The sequence below is a fragment of the Rhyacophila brunnea genome, unplaced genomic scaffold (genome assembly GCF_057557595.1).
Source record: "Rhyacophila brunnea isolate RB1 unplaced genomic scaffold, BYU_Rbru_1.0 scaffold_5, whole genome shotgun sequence".
NCBI classification, from domain to species: Eukaryota; Metazoa; Arthropoda; class Insecta; order Trichoptera; family Rhyacophilidae; genus Rhyacophila; species Rhyacophila brunnea.
The window spans coordinates 44,235,481-44,253,644 of NW_028233170.1; the positions used below are offsets into that span (position 1 = coordinate 44,235,481).

The following is an 18,164-nucleotide window of genomic DNA, read 5'->3' on the forward strand; positions in this document are numbered from 1 at the left end:
CCATAGTTTGCATCATGCGATGGATGTGATCTATGGTGGATCTATTTGGTCGGAAGCCGCATTGGTATTCTCCCAGGATTTCCTCACCATAGATCATTAACCTGCTATACAGTACAGATGAGAAAACTTTATAAGCCGTGCTTAGAATTGTGATCCCTCTGTAGTTATCGCGCATTGTTTTGTCTCCCTTTTTCAGAATAGGCACGATTATACCCATCTTCCATTCCTCAGGTAGAATTTCTTTTTCCCAAATATTGAGAATTATCTTGTGGATATTTGCTTCCAGTGTTGGGCCACCACTCTTTATCAGCTCGGCTGTTATCCTGTCGGTTCCAGGTGCTTTATTGTTTTTCAGCGTTCTTAATGCTCTTCTTACTTCAGGCAGAGTAGGCTCATCAATAAATTCCTCAGCAGTGTGGTACAATACTTCTTCCGTTTCCTCATGACCATTACTATAAGCCTGATTTAAAAGTGTTTTGAAATAGCTTTTCCATCTTTCCATAATGTCCTCCTTTTCGATCAGCATTTGTCCTTCACTATCCTTACAGGAGTTTAATCTGGGTTGATAGAATTTCGTTGGATTTTGAAGAGTGTTGTAAAATTTTCTGGGATCATTGTTTCTTCTTTGACATTCCATGTCTTGGAGTATTCTCTTGAGCATCATTCGCTTTTTCTTTCGACAGAGCTTTGTTGCAGTTTTTCTCTTTTCTTTATAAGTTTCGTAATTTTGGCACGTTTCCCTTTGTAGGCATTTTTTCCTTGCTTCATTTTTTTCAAACAGTGCTTGCCTGCAATCATCATCAAACCATCTTGCATATATTTTTACTTTGTTTTCCCCCAGAACTTCTGTGGCACTCGTGATAATACATTGTTTTGTATTTTCCCAGTCCACATTCACGTCATCGGTTATTAAAGTCATTTTTAAGTTTGTTTCTATAGATTCCTGGTATTTATCCAAAAAAATTTTATCCCTCAATTTTTCAGCTTTCCATTTAGTTCTTCTCTGGCCTTCTTTTTTCAGTATTAATGAGATTTTTGTTTCAATTTTGCTCTCACCAGGAAGTGATCAGAATCGCAATTGGCTCCCCTGCAGACGCGCACATCCTCCACTGTTGTCGCTCTTCTTTTCGATATAAGAATGTGATCTATTTGGTTGCATGTATTACTTCCAGGTATTTTCCAGGTTCCTTTGTGGATATTTTTATGTTTATACCATGTATTGCTAACAATTTTTAATAAACCATTTCTGTTTTCAAGAAAATATTTTTGTAAATTTTATTTGAAATAATGCTGTCTTGTTGTTATAAATGGCGTCGCGCTTATTTGATTCAAAACAGCTTGATTGAAACAAAGGGATTACTAGCAATCACCGTTTTATATGAAAAAATTACAACATATAATAATCTAGGATACAAAAACATTGAAATAACATTTTTTCTTAACTAGATCTCGATGTGTCAGCGAATATTCTTGCTAGAAGGTAAATCTGAGTAATGATACCGATTCCCAATTAGCATGATTCAAAACATACTGACATAAAACAACAAGGCCTCAGTGAAAGCCTGCTTGGTGTTTTAATTTGACCACTAAAGTAATACACATAATATTTATGAATTCTTCTAGGTCGAGTTTACATATTATTATATTATATTATAATTTCCGTCGTCCGCGTTGGTAAATATGAGTGGATGCGCTATTCAGTGGCATAGATTCTTATCTCAAAACCTTCCTTTCTCTTCTTAAATAGGTATTATATGTATCGTATTGGTTTATTTGGTTTTAAAAGCGTTTTGGATGTATCCATAGATGTTTTGACAATCAATTTCAACAAATGACACCGAAATACCCTATCTCAATCGGGCGTAGTCATACCCTGAGTCACCCAACAAAGGTGGTGTATAGTACATAATATATGTATACCTACTCGCTTTGTAAAGTAGGTATATAAATATGTAAAAACATTAATTACTTTTTAAGAATGCTTTCCGGATTATTTGAAATCTCTTTGTTCTACAACACCATATAAAACAACAAAGCGCGGTAGACTAGTGGCAAGATTGCGGATGAGATGTCGTCTCCAGATATCACAGTCTTACTCCGACACGGTATTAATAATCCGTAATTCGAGTTATTCTGATAGACGAACTTCCCTCTCAATTGAATTGACGGAAGTTGACTGAAAACAACATTCATAATATTAATTATTTGGTATGTGGAATCATTTTTAGAGGACGACTGAAAATGAATCCATTATCTTAATCATCCAATTTTTAACGGCACTTAAAACTACCTTACATCCCAAGGATTTCTTGGAACAAATGTGTTGATTGCTTTAAAATGGGTTGAACATAATTAATAGATTTTTTATGTTAATAATAGCCATTTCAATTGTTTTTTATTATTATGATTCAGCGGTTATTTATATTATTAATTAATAATAATTGTACACGTGATATATGTTTTTAGTTTTATTACTAAATCAGTTTCCATAACATTCTATAACAGGGCTGGTGAACTCTTTTATGGTTGTGTGTCAAAAAATATTGTCATGCCTAACGTGACCATTTATTTTTTCCCCCAAACCGGGACACCTAAAAAAAGATAGGTACTTATCCATTTTAGGCGCCTCACACTTTCATGCAATACAATTATTGACAAGATAGTAATGTTTTTTCATGTCATATTAGGTTACCTATTTTATTTATTTATTTGAAGATTATCGGTAGGTATGTTTGAGTAGGCGCATACAACGCTTGAGTTCCTACATATTTTTTAATAGTAGATATTATTTTATTTATGAATGAAAAGTACACACAAGTATGAATATGAATTTTATTATATTTTTCCGAAGAACAAATTTAGTTATATCTGGTGTTGATATCAATTTAAACGAATGAAATTCTTGGCAGGATTTTTTCGAATTTACTTTTATAATAATTAACATTGCTTTCTGGACATTTACTTTCAACTGCGTTTTTTCACTCGTCTACAACTTATTTATAAGAGAGTAGACCCTTTCTACTGGTGCATTAGTGCCGGGCAGACAAAAAATATATTCAATAATTATACGAAAAATTTTGTGATCTAAATTATTGGCGCGAAAGTGTTTGAACAACTCCACCCAACGACTTTCAGACACTTTTTGCTTATGATGTAATGTGAAAAAAACGAATACTCATCAAATGTTTCTGTATCTTGGTCACAAGCTTCTTTCTTTTCGAAAACGGGACATTTTGGTGTTCCGAAGCTGTGTTCGGGGACACCGGGACACGCCGCCTGAAAACGGGACTGTCCCGGTGAAAACGGAACGTCTGGTCACATTAGTCATGCCGCAACATGTAGGCGTTTATTTAAGTAACATACACAAATCACTCAAGAATTTGACAAATTCTGTCCAGAATTAAAGTAGAGAGCTTTTTTACCTCTTCCTGCAAATTTTATTTGTCCAGATGTCATGATCAGCTTTTCGAAAAAATGAAAATTACATTCTACGTCAAACTTGACAAGATATCCAAAGAGTTTAACGGCCCACATGCTCAGCGTAGGTCAAAATAGAGCTTTTATGGATTTTTCAGAGCATAACCCTGGACATTCCTTAAACGTTGTAGATAATCTATTTATACAATTTTGAAGCCTTATTTTCCTTTATATTTATTTTAAATATTTGATGACTGCATAAAGTATTTTATTACATGAAATAGTATTCTTTTAAACCTCTCGCTCTAATGTTTTAGAATATAGTCATATTTCAGTACATCCATGTGCAGTAGTGTTAAGATTTTTTAGATTTATTAATTTTTAAACGCATTTACAAAACCATTAGTAAAATTAATGTTAACATTATATAGTGACATATTTACGTTAAAAAATATTTTATAATCTTCTTGATCCTAAATTTGACAAGAATTAGGCATTTTATTATTCAAAAATAGGCACGATTAACACATTTAAAGATAATTCTAAAGATACTGATTATAAGCTATGTTTTTGACCATCCAATTGTGAAAAACATCCTATGAATAATGTTTTCTTTATAATAATTATTGACCTAAGAATAAGGTAGTATTTTTTTGACATACGCCATTTCTATTGGCATTTCCCAGTGGCTAAGCTACAACACACGGCCGTAGCCATAAATTGACAAACGATAAATAAAGTAGAGAGTAAGATCATGTTAACGTGCGTGTTTGAACATGTACCTAACCGGAAAAAAAATATTTTTTTAAAAACGGTACATGTTCAAACACGCGCGTTACCATGATCTTACTCCCTAATAACATTAATAACATAACATCAAACCATCTATCTGATAATAGAAAAATATCAAAAATAAATACCATTAAAACACTCCGTTCATTATTATAGTTAGTTATCTGCTTGTATTTTATTTATTCAAGTTTTATATTCAATACAAATTTTATTTCGGTTAAACCTTACCATCTTAAAAATGGAATTCAAAAATGATTAATAGCCAGATAAAACTTACCCGTTTCTATGTCCTATATAAAATTTCTGATGACGTAGTTATTAGTTTAAGTCGCACTTTGTTTCTAAGGAGCATTATGTCCAAAACATATTTAATGTAGGTATATTATATCGATTCCCTGTTATCTGCCATCTGCGCACCTTTAGCAGAAAAGTTAAAACATTGTTCTATAAAATAGATTTTGGACTATAAAAAGTCGAATTCATACGAACGTTTTGTATTGCGTACAACACACTATATATATATATATATATATATATATATATATATATGATAATTCAACTTATTTTAAGTCTATTTAAATAATATATATCTACTTATATTCATAATTTCAAAACACGTCAAAGAAATGTATTTTTTTTTCTTTTTTTCCCGACCATGTCCGATCTTATTAGGATCATATAGGCCTCCACAGAGTATAGGTTTTGTATTAACAGATTTTGTTTTTTTTTTTACGAAAAATGGTTGTCAGCCACTTGCTCAACCTATTAGGTCCATACCCTGACTCACACACAAATTGAAAAACAATATGTGTACTTGCCAGACCTAGGATTGGAACCTGGGACCCACGGCGTGATAGTCCAACGTATAAGCCGTGCGGCCACTGTGGGAAATATATAAACACCAGAAATATATAACCACTAGAAAAAATCTCTTCGAAAAAAATTTGACACTCAGCAGGATACGAAACAGCACCCCCGGGATTATTGCTCTTGACCATTTTTAGTGTCATAACTAACATAATTGCGAGACAGTTGGCTAGTAGTTTTTACAATATTCTCTGAAGCGCTTTCTAAATGTCGTTATTATTGGCAATCGGTTTTTGTATTTTTAAAAAATGTCTTAAAATCACATTGATATACTACTAGTTGAGCAGTTCCCATACAAGTGTCATTTTAAAAATGTACCACAAAAGATATTACGAATATCGTCTTATAATATTTCCTTGTAGGTATAATGCGTTAAGACCGTTAACATGGATTCCCGAATTTCACCCGTATTGCCCTGGCTGTAAAACTAAATTTGCGTTCTTGGAATAGTGAACCTAAGGGTGGCTGCAACGCAAAACAGACAGAGCAAGTCGTCATGCGCTGACTATTAGTTAGAGTAAGATGCAAGCTAGATCGGGCTTACTCAGTAAGTTTTAACAAAGGCCGAGTCGCTGAAAATCGGGCGTCATTTTAAGAAGCATATGATTCATCCAGTAGTATATCAATGTAAAATCACCTTAATTACTAACCGGTATCACTCTTATTTGTTATACTTGTTGTACTTGCACTTGCTAATAATTTAATAAAATATTTATTTTATTCAACGAATAATTCATAAGATGTAAGAAGGTAAAATTCCTTATTTAACATACATAATTTGAAAAAACTTCATAACGACTTCTTCTTCTTATTGTGCCATCCCCTAGCGGAGGTCGGCCACCATCAAGGCGATCTTATCTTTGTCGTCTGCTACCCGGAACAGCTCGGTGGAGCTGCACTCGTACCAATCACGGAGGTTCTTAAGCCACGAAATGCGGCGCCGTCCTCTGCTACGCTTCCCATTGATCTTTCCTTGAATGACAAGTTGGGGAATGCTGTATTTTTGTCCTCTCATAATGTGGCCGAGATATTGTAGTTTCCTGGTTCTGATACTACGTAGAACTTCTCGGTCCTTCCCCATTCGATTGAGAACTTCAACATTTGTCACCCGGTCAGTCCAAGGAATTTTGAGGATGCGTCTATACAGTCACATCTCGAAAGCTTCAAGTCTCCGTGACATCTCTTGGTTTAGCGTCCATACTTCCATACCATAGAAAAGAATTGAGAGCACATAACAACGTACCATACGCAGTCTCAGACCTAGGTTAAGATCTTGATTGCTAAGGAGGCGTCTCATTTTGAGAAAGGCGCTCCTTGCGATCTCAATTCTAGTTTTTATTTCCTGAGACTGGTCCCACTTCTCATTGACCCATGTACCTAAATATTTATAATGGGTCACACGTTCGATTGGTTCGCTGTTAATGACAAAATGGTGTCTGGTGTCGCTGTTTTTGATACTAGTAATAGTTTTGTTTTCTTCAGGTTCATTTTTAAACCATAAGAATTACTGACCTAATTAACCTTTTCTACCAGTTTATGTAAACTCTTTAAACTATCAGCAATCAGCACAGTATCATCGGCATATCGTATATTGTTAATATGTTTGCCATTAACCATAATATCCACCGATTCACCTTGTAAGGCTTCCTTGAAAATAGCTTCCGAGTACATGTTAAATAGCAAAGGTGACAATATACACCCCTATCTTACACCGCGACGAATTTTTACCTCTCCACTGATTTCGTTTTCAATCTTAATATTCGCTGTTTGATTCCAATATAAGTTAGCTATCAGTTGAATGTCTCTTGCATCGATACCTTTCTCCTGTAAGAGTTCGAGAAGTTTAGGATGCCTAACAGTATCGAATGCTTTCCCGTAATCGATGAAACACATATAAACATCAACATTAACATCTAGGCATCTTTGCACTAGAACATTCAAGCTGAAAAGTGCTTCGCGAGTGCTCAAACCACTTCTGAAGCTAAATTGTGTGTCATCCATGTCTTCTTCGCATTTTCGAAAAATCCTATTATGGATGATTTTTAATAAAACTTTTAGCATGTGGCTCATCAAACTTATTGTTCTAAACTCGCTGCACTCCTTTGCATTCGCCTTTTTTGGTAGAGTGATGAATGTCGATTTCAACCAATCATCGGGAATTATGCCCGTTTCGCAAATTTTATTAAACAAATCAACGAGAATTTCTAATTGATCTTCTTCTAATAATTTTATCATTTAGTTGTAAATATTATCAGGGCCGACAGCTTTACCATTTTTAGAATTTCGTATTGCGTTTATTATTTCTGCCCTATTTATGCATGGGGCTTGTTCACATTCATTAAAAGTATAGCCAATAGGTCCCCTATCATCATCAAACAGATTTTCAATATATGTCTTCCAACGAGTCAGCTTCTTTTCTATATCTAATATAATACACCCATCTTCGTCTTTCAAGATAGTTGATGAGGTTCCTTTCGTAATTCCCAATGTTTCCTTTATCTTATTGTGCATATTAAAGGAATCGTATTTTTGTTGGAGATTTTCAATTTCTTTGCATTGGTCGGACATCCATTCTTCTTTAGCTGTACGAATTTTACTTGTTATGGTATTATGAATTCTTCTATATTGAGTTTCATTTTTATTTTTCCATTTTCTTATTTCGTCTATTAAAGACAGAATCTCATCTGTCATTCATTTTTGCTTCTTAGCTGTTCTTTTATATTCTAATTGATTATTAGATATGGAGGAGAACACATCTTTTATCCTGTCCCACTTGTCTGTTATGTCAGAGGATATAATGACTGAAGTTTTTATTTGTTCTATTTCTGTGTTAAGTGCACTTTTTACTTGTTTTTTGTTGTTTTGTCATAACCACTAGAAAAGTTTTTTCAAAAAAATACGACACAGCGAATTCCGGGGGGTATATATTTCCCCAATGCGTCTTCAAATTAATATGTCTCTTCAATAAAGAATGTTACATTATTAAATCTTGTGAATTATTCGTTGAATAAAAGAAATACTTTATTATATATATTATATAATATATTCATTTCAAATTGTCAACATTTTATTTTATTTTAGCAAGATTTTTTTCTATGTTTTACTGCCACTCTTTAAAAAGAATGTAACACGAGGATGGAGGAAATTTTTTTTTCATAATCGCAAAAACTTGTAACTAAATCTACGAAAAAACGCGTTCAATATACATATTTTTTTATGACATACCAACACTTTTTTATGACCTCTGGAAAAACATTTTAAAGAAATACATGCACCGCACCATTTTCATTAAATAAAACGCACTGTACTTGGGTATAACTTTAAATATCTAATGTGATGCAGGTGTAATTAGTATTTTGATTACTCACTTAAAACAAGTTAGTAAATCAAAAAATGCAGTTGTTTTTTTAGTGAGCAGACAAGTATATAAAATAATATTATTTATTGCAACATTATCGTTTCAAAATCTTTTGGAGAATTCTTATTACTTTGAATGATAGCCCAGATTGATTTAATTACACAAAATAATGTAGTTATGTTAGCATAATGCTTATAATTTATGCACAACGAAATAATTTCATTAAAAACTGCAGAGAAAGTTGTGAAGAAGAATGGATAATGTTTATAGTAATAAATATTTCGTTTCAATTTAAATAATATGTAATTTGATTAAAGAAATAATATTCCGATAATACTTACTGATATAACGTAGAACTGTAGTAAATATAAATATATATATCATTAATCATTTTAAGCATAAAAATGTAACGATATTAAATCTAAAATTTGTGTATAAATGCATAAATCATGTAATAGTTATATTATATTATTGCAATATAACTAATAATTAGATAAAAATGGGCTAGAGGTGTGTCATGTATGAGAATATTGTGTATCAAAGATATTAACTACTTACTACGTTTTCATTTAAATCATAAATAACGTAACAGCACTTTTTTGTATTTCCTACAATTTTTAATTTTTTGGCGTGATTATTAATGAAATATCTGTTTTGTAGCTACGATTTACGATATATCTATAATCAGTGACGTCACGTGGGGGTAGGCAGATTTAGCATCGCTTGGGGCGGCAGTTACCCAAAGGGCGGCAAATTGAGGAGAATCATTAGGTATATAGAAATAAGTACCCAAACTTAGTAATAACGGAAATATCTTTCCATTAAAAAAAATCATCTCACTGGCAAGAAACAAGATGTATTAATTAGGTACCTACTGTAAAAGTTTTAACAGAACTTTTTTGTCGGGTTTGCGATGTCTAATTTACTTCCGTTGTTCTTGGATGTCACTTTCTTGGTGAACAGCAATGATACGTGGAGATTTGCGAATTATATTTGAAAAATTATAGGTAGGTAGGTACTTACTTAATTTAAAATTTATTCAAATATATTTGCCAATCACTCGCGAGTTTTGGAAGTTGTCAGGTGTATTTTTAAATGTACCTATCTGAAACAGTCGACTCGCAATATTGTCTATTGAAGCAGAGAAGGCATTTAAATTAGATTTAGTGATATATATCTTGTTGGTATTGGTAATGTATCCCATTATTCTTAGATATTGGAGTCATGAAAGGATGATAAAATGTACTGAATAAAAGAATGTGGCAGCATTTTAACATTGCAATGGGGCGGCATTTTGTCGAGTGACGTCACTGTCTATAATTATGTAAGTATACCAATAATCAAATTAATGTATTCTTAATACACAATGATTATATTATTATCTGCAGGCCTGGGCAAACTTTTTGAAATAGAAATTAATATAAAATGAATGGCGGGCCGCAATTAAAATACTAACTGTTTAACAATTTCCAACATTTTTTTAATTTCAGATGTTAATTGTTTAGTTGAAACTATTAAAACTGCTTGTAAATTTTCATCGGTGATGCTTGATCGTAGATCATTGCTAGTGGCATTGCGTAGATGATTGCTAGTCCTAAAAATAACATGATGGGACAACTGGACGCCAGGACAATTGGACGCCGCACAGTCATGGACACGTATACATAACGTAGACGAGAAATTTTAATCCATTTCTATTTACTACTTAGTAGTTTTAATTCATTTTACTCTTAACATAATGTTTGTTTTATTGCGGATTGAGAATTACCATGCCTAAGGCTTTATATAAAATAGAAAACTCTTTTTTCCGTTGGAATTTAAACATATGTACGATTAAATCATTACTGACGTGTGCACATTTAAATTCTCACCGACTATTAAATCATAATATAATAATTTAAATATAAATAATACTATTAAACATTTTTTTAAAGTACCTATACTTAATTCCGGATTTCCGGATAATTTCGGATGCCGCCAAAGAGTGCGGCACTTCGTACCCTTGTGGCACAGCCTCAAGGGTTCCGTCGGCGTGGCCGGTCCTCCCTTACCCTGCAGCGATGCTACAAAAGCGACCTACGTGCTGCAGGTCTGACATGGCGGGAGGCACAGGAGTTGGCGATGGACCGAGGGAATTGGCGCCAACTTGTGCTTGTCCTATGCCCCAATGTTGGGACGTGACAGGCTGAAAGAAGAAGAAGAAGAATACTTAAGTACTTAACGTCTATTTAATTTCGAATTGCGTGGCGTCCAGTTGTCCGGCGCCAAATCGTCCTAGATCCATTATAATTGCCGTAGTTATTCATTGACACAAATCGTTTTCACATTTTTTTACCTTATCCGATTCTAAGAATATGCGTCAACAGAATGGATGTTGTATTAGATTTTTCTTTTTACGATAAATAATAAAATTGATGTTAGCCACTTGCTCAACCTACTAATTCCATACTTTCGTCCAAATGCAAATGTGAATTTGCTAGACCCGCGATTCGAACTCGGTACCCACGACATTATAAGCCGACGCGGTAAACTAATAATTTACCTACTATCATAATTACAAATCGCATCGCTGTTAATTAAGTAGGTATATCGTAATACCAATTATATTACCTACATGATGTAACATAAAAAGTTAAAGTAATACATAATTTATGTCATAATATTGTGAACGTCTTAAACTTTTTTTTTCAATTTGAAATCAAATTATCAATTCAATGGTGGTAACTGTCAATGCTTTGTTGAATGACATTACGCAAATTAATTAACATAAACACAATATTCTAATATAGAATTAGTACTAGGTACATATACGTTACTAATTCTTTGTCTGCATAATTTATTAATGAAAGATATTCAATGAAACCGGTCATGATCATTATTAAATTATATGAATTAAATATTATATATTGTGTTTTATTTTAATTAATATCAACATATCTTACGTATTGTATAAATAGATTGTTATATTTTTTAACAATAGAGATGTCACTCAAGCTTGCAACACCAAACCGTAGACAAAATCGTACATCATGGACATGCTTCAATTTTGCAAAATGTCACGTATCACGTTAGCAACACTATCTCTATTAGAATGCAGTGGCTTGCTTAATTATTGTATGACAATTATTTTTCTGTAAAATATTATTTTGTTTAGTAAGAATTAAAAAAAGTTTATATTATTATGATTTTCTATGATGACTATTAATAAAATATATAATGCAAAATATACTTAGTCAATTGAAAAGAAATTGCCTATTTATAAAAATCCTTTTCAAAACCTATGAACTTCTTCGTTAGAATATAATTTTCAGCGGACAAACACAATATGATTAATTAAATTTTAAATAGACTTTTCACTCATTTAATTTTACACCCACAATACCTACATTGAAAAATTTAATTATTGATTAATTAATTGTTGATTCGTCTGGATCCGAACACGAGTGGAAAAACAATGTGTGAATTTGAACCAGCCATGGAATGCAAACTCACAATCCATGGCTTTAAGGCAAAATTCTGCCACTATTCCACTACGGGCGCATTGGGTATCTTAAGATATTAGAAATTTACCAAAAATCGAATTTTAAAGAAAATAATTACATTCACGCTAAGTATAATATATATGCTTATAATATTAGACTACGTAGGTATTTAGACGTCTTATACACTAACTCAAATATAATGTTGGTATTAATAGTTTGCAACATACACAGAGAGAGTGAAAGGAACTATTTGTATGACAAAATGTAGTTGAATCGCATATATAAGTACCTATTGAACAATTAATGTTTGTAGAATTATTTGTACATGCAAAAGAAAATCGATCTTTTTTGAACTTTTGCTGTGTTGCTCACATACGTTCTGTCTTTGCTATAATATTTTTATTTATTTGCACCACAGCAAAACAATATTATGTTATTGTTCTCGTAAATAATGATGATGTACAAAAAAATCTACTACTGATGAATACTGATGCTACTGATACTGATGATATACTGATGCAAACAGTATTTCAATCTACAGCACACATTAATGTGAATATTACTATAAATGAGTCTACATGGCCAAATAATTTGCAGCCTATTTAATCATTATCCTTTTTTAATATATTTTCATTATATTTAGGTTCCATATACGTCATGTAAGATGGTTTTCTTCAACATCATTGATTGGGCAATTGAAAAAAAATACAATTTATTTCTTATATTTATCATAATATGTGATTTTGACCATGTACGATCTAATAAGATCATATGGGCCTCCACGGGGCGAAGGTTTGTATTAACAGATTTTTATTTTTATGAAAAATGGATGTTAGCCACTCGTTCAACCAATTAGGTCCATACTCCTAAGAAAAACAATATGTGGTTTCTCCAGACCCAGGATTCAAACTTGGGACTCACGACGTTATAAGCCGACGCTTAAGCCGCTCAACCATCGCGGGCTATTAACTACTTATTTTAAATTCGAGTACTTTTATACATTTATAATATACCAGGACCGCGCATTATCAATTAATATTTAGTAAGTAGAGTGCAATATAATATTTCAATGTGGAGAGGTTCTATAGTCTATGACTACATTTAATGAATGCACGATTGTATTCTACATATTATAAACTATGGATGGAATGAATGTTAATTATTGTGAATCTCCGGAAATTAAATTAAATAAAAATAAAAGTACCTTGGTGCAAAAATAATTGTTTATTTTATAAGGTAATAAGTGTAATTTTATTTAATTTATTTTTTTATAATTTTCCATTGTAATGACAGATCAAATTCTGTCATAATATGTCAATCTAATCACCCCTATCGACGGAAAACTTCCCGCTACGCCCTTGCATTGTTATGAAAATTGCATTCGAAATTCAAACGACGCGTCGCGCGGCGCTAGAGAAAGCGCTTCCGTGGCCGACTGCCTTTTCCTTGTTCAACGAGCTTGTCAAATTAAAATGATCGACTTTTACTTTCGTGCACTTTAATATTCACTGCGCACCTAACAAAATTAAATTAAGGACGCCCGTCCACCATAAACGATGGATACCTTATCGTACTATTATCACGACCGAATCACAAATAATAACTACCTACCTATATTGCATAACATTACATTACTATGGCAATACCTTTAAAATTACCCTTGCACATAAATAAATCAGAATTTCCTCCGAATTACAAATCTTTGATGAATTTTTTAAGCTATTATGATATTCGAATAAATCATTTCATCTTTCGCTTTTATAATTTAATCCACTTTTATATCATTTAATAACGAAAACTCATTACTTGATACTTCACTTAAAAAGTAAATTATTTTTTTGTGTAATACAAATTCCATAGTATATTACAAATGGATGTGGCCTGGGGTTAAGGCCCATATAAAATCTCCTAATTTAGTCGAATTTTGAGGTGAACGCCTGAATTAGTAGAAAAATATAGGAGTAACGGAGGGTTACAAACTTCGAGATCTTATTGTACGTTAGTATACCTATATAATATGACAGTAGTGTACATAGTAATAGAAGTTAAACTCTACCACAATACCAGATGACAAATCCATAGTATTCCTCTGCCCATTATCCAAGGAAAGGGCAACGGTGTACATTGCTCAGACAGAATTTGAAACGTGTATAGCTCCTTCGGACTGTTCCTGACAACAAGGTAAAGATCTCCCTGATAGTGGCTGACTTCTGATAATGCCCAGATCAGACTGTGCTAGTATCTAATCGAGTGGCGAATTATTTACTTTCCACTAAATGTTTTAGTAACCGAAAAGTGTCCGAACACAGTATATTAGTAAGTAGCGTGTCAATATGAAGAACTATTTAAAATTAGTGTACAGGAGCATTAATATACAGGATACACCCTCCCACAAAAAAATCAACAGAAAAGTTTGACACGTTTGACGGAATAGGTTCAAAGACATCTGACGAAAATCTGTATAAATGACCCTTATTGCGATGTTGTTAGAATTCATTTTAACTGCATACTGCACAGTACATACTTGTATTTTAATAATGACGATATGATCTGAAGACGCGTTAGTAGAATATGACAATAATAATGTACATATATAAATGAAAGCAGATTTACAAATCTATGGCGCAGAGACCTGGTGCATAACTAAAAGCATGTAAAGAGTACTGAGCTCATTTGAGCGGAGTTTGGTGCGTGGTATTTTCGGATCCATCAATGACACAATTGGGGTGGAGACGAAGAAACAGTTACGAGCTGTACGCTTTGTTCGGGGGCCCGCACATTATACATTCCATTAAATTAAGCCACATTATATAGCTGGCCCATATACACAGATTGGACGAGCCATGCATGACAAAGAAACTGACATTCGGGAAGCCGGAAGGCAAACGTAAACCTGGTCAACCTCATACAAGATGGAGGGATGGTATCGAGTTGGATTTAAAGACCTCGGGCGTCTTAAATTGCAATGAAGCGACTTTGGATAGACCTGGATGGAGGCAGATGATGGAATAGGCGAAGACCCACATAGAATTATAGCGCCAGGAAGAAGAATAAATTTTCAAATTTACCTATATTATAAATATTTTTCAACTACCTTCATATGTTTACGTAAGAACGAAAATTCTTTGAGAGGACTTGGAAAAACTATAATTTATATGGATATAATCGTTTATAATTATTCCTTTTATTTTTCATGCACTGCGTCTATTTAATATGTTTATAGACAATATTCATACAGTACAGTTTCATATTAATAGATAATGAATTTGAAGTATTGTTTTTCTTTAAATACATTAGGTATATTTGATCAAATGGTGTGATTATTATAAATTTTATTGCACTGGTATACATTAGTAACCTTAATTGATTACAAAGATTTCTAGTTGCTATTAAGAATAATAATTGTTAGATTGAATTATAAAAGAATCGACACCTTAAAGTCGAGACCATTCACCAAGAAAATTAAAGATATATCACTCAGTCCACCTTTTTTCCTGTTTCTGAGATTTTTTAAAATTATTTTTCTTCTTCTATATTACTTATCCATATATTTACCCGACAAGTTTAAAAAAATATAGAACGTGTCTTTGGCTTTTAATTTAAATTATGCCTTATATTCAATGAATTCACATAAAAAACGTCAGTCACATATTGTGATCCAAAAAAGATTTTTCGTTATTGGTGATACTGTATAGTACAACTCCGGTCCTGTCGAAGGATAAATAAAACTGTAAATGAAATATGGATTATCTGGAATCAAGGCTGATTATATTAAAATAAAATAGAATTATATGAATCCACGTCAAAAATCTTCAATTTAAACATTGTAATTAATAATATAATGATTGTGTTTTATAATATCTTTATAAGCACATAAAAGATATTGACCATTGCCGACAGATGGCATAATATTATCAGGTATGCTAAACGGACGAATCAAAAATTATTTATCCAGTGATTTGCGTAACCCAAGCCGTCAAAATATGCACAGATATTTTATAATCTAGTTGTTTTCAATTTCGCGACATCTTTCAATATGTGGGAAAAATGCTAAAAAAACTCTCGGTTCTGCTTAAAATCAACGAAGACAGCTTTTAGCTCTTCCTTTAAAAAAAATGTAAGCATTGATGGGTTTTCCACCCGAAAAGAAAATTCCATACAGAATCGAAAACGAAGCATTTTTTATGTTATCTCTTTCGCCATTTTCTTTTTCTATCAAGCGTTAAAGTGTGACATTATTTTTAGTGCCTTAGACAAAAAGAAATGTTAAAAACCCTAATAAGACTTGAGACCATTAAAAAAGGGACACAGCCGTATATCACTTGAAAATATCCCTGGGGACATTGGGGGGAAATATCCCTGGGGGGAGGGGACGAAACCGGTCCAGATTTATTAATTATTAAAAGTGGGAAAATTACTATAAAAATTTTGCGTTTTATTAAATTAAATTAATAATACAATGCATTTCCACCAAGCATCGGATGCCCCAGATAATTGCACTAATTTATGAGTTGTACGGGCCTTGTTTATTATAGAATGCCAATATGAGTTGGGCCTACCCGTTCAGAAGCCTTCGACAGTCAAATCAATCTGGTCACTATCCTCAGTAATGAGATACTGACGAAGACTAAGAAGAAGTAATATTCCATTTACTTAAATAATTTGTATTTTTTCTGTTCCTAGGGGCGGTCCGGGCCCGAAACCCCCCTGCCTCGTGGACGCGCCTATACAGGTGTATAAACACATACACTTTCTCTGAAACATTCCGAATAATAAATACATAAATTTATTACACAGTCAAACGGTTTTTTTTCGGTCATCATATCTAGCAACCGGATTCAGACATTTGGTAATTAAAATTACTAAAACTGCTACCGTTACAATGTACCTATTATACTAATTGAAAAATTAAGTAATAATATTATAAAATGTAATTTAATTAATTAGTATTGATTATGCGCGTAATAATTCTTTCAGGTGTAACCTAGTTATATCAAGCGGAAGGAAATGAATCGGTGTCATACAAACTACAATGAACCTCTTAATTTCTTTCTAGTATTGTTCCATTAAAATCAGTCTTTAAAACTTGTTCGGTTAATATTACATAATTATTTTTGGTTATAAAACATGTTTTACCAATTCGAAAATTTTTTTTTATTTTAATCAATTACGTCAGCTGTATGATCTTGTATTAACTCCAGAGTCAAATTCGCGAATTGAAGCCACATTTCGTCTGTAATTTTCTACAAACACGTATCTCAAAAAACACAACTTTTCAGGAGAGGCAAATAACAAGTTTATTCTCTCGGTTTTTAATTTAGAAATAAATTTTCTTCTATGAAATATTCATTTAGAATAGTTACAGATATTTTCATGAAAAAATGTTATGTTTCTTCAATTTATCGTACTATACTTTCGACCGATCAGTCATATTGTCGGAGATACGAGAATGCGTTGCAATATTACTGGAGCAAACACGTATCGAGAAAGAGCTTGGTAATTGTGCCGCAGAGGTGGACACGAGCTTTTATATTTTTTTACGAAAACAGTTTATTCCGTGTAGACAATTATAATAAATACCCTTTTCTGTTGGCGCATCAGCTTTTCGATCCAATAATCGTTATTTAAAAATTTGAAATTTTCATACATTTTGATACACCATTATCACAAACTAAGATTATATGAGGTAATAATTATTAGGTTGGGGTAGTTTAGATTAGGTTAGGTTAGGTTTGGTTTGGTCTTAAAAGAATGTTGTAAAATATCATGTCCACCTCTGCGGCACATTTACCAAGAGCTTCAGTACAATCATCAGTCGGAGTTCAGTATTCTGTATACTTACAAACACGTAACTCAAGATATGAGTTTATAATATTTATAAAAGTCTTTTATTGCGATACGAGTTTTTGTTATTGCTTAAATCTATTATGTTGTAAAGTATGTTTTAAGATACGTGTTAGTGGAACATGAGCGTATTCAAATTCTGAATTCATTACATCAAACAACTCAAAACTGATAAAAATTGAGATACGTGTTTGTACAAAATTACGACGATTTGGAGATTAAATCAGAGCTGAAAATGGAACCTAAACCACCAAAACTAGCGATTCCGAATCTTGAGAAGAACGATCTGGAAAACCAATTAACGACGGGGTTCGGAGATTCCATTGTTATTAAAATTGCAAGTTTTATCAGTAGGTATCACTTGATTTCGCAGTGATGATGACTGATGGCCTGCTAATTGTCGT

General features: G+C 32.6%; 2 protein-coding genes and 1 long non-coding RNA gene across 3 annotated transcripts in view; 1 reads left to right on the plus strand and 2 right to left on the minus strand.

Annotated features, from left to right (window-relative positions):
- Positions 1 to 18,164, minus strand: part of LOC147066447 (uncharacterized) — a 1,147,709-nt gene that overhangs the window by 928,641 nt on the left and 200,904 nt on the right. The gene's annotated exons all lie outside the window — the stretch shown is intronic.
- Positions 1 to 18,164, minus strand: part of atk (artichoke) — a 98,647-nt gene that overhangs the window by 65,635 nt on the left and 14,848 nt on the right. The window lies entirely within an intron of this gene.
- LOC147066456 (uncharacterized) lies at positions 15,878 to 17,058 on the plus strand. The gene is made up of 3 exons (XR_015071634.1): positions 15,878 to 16,033; positions 16,600 to 16,765; positions 16,894 to 17,058. It is a non-coding gene; the product is annotated as an uncharacterized LOC147066456 (long non-coding RNA).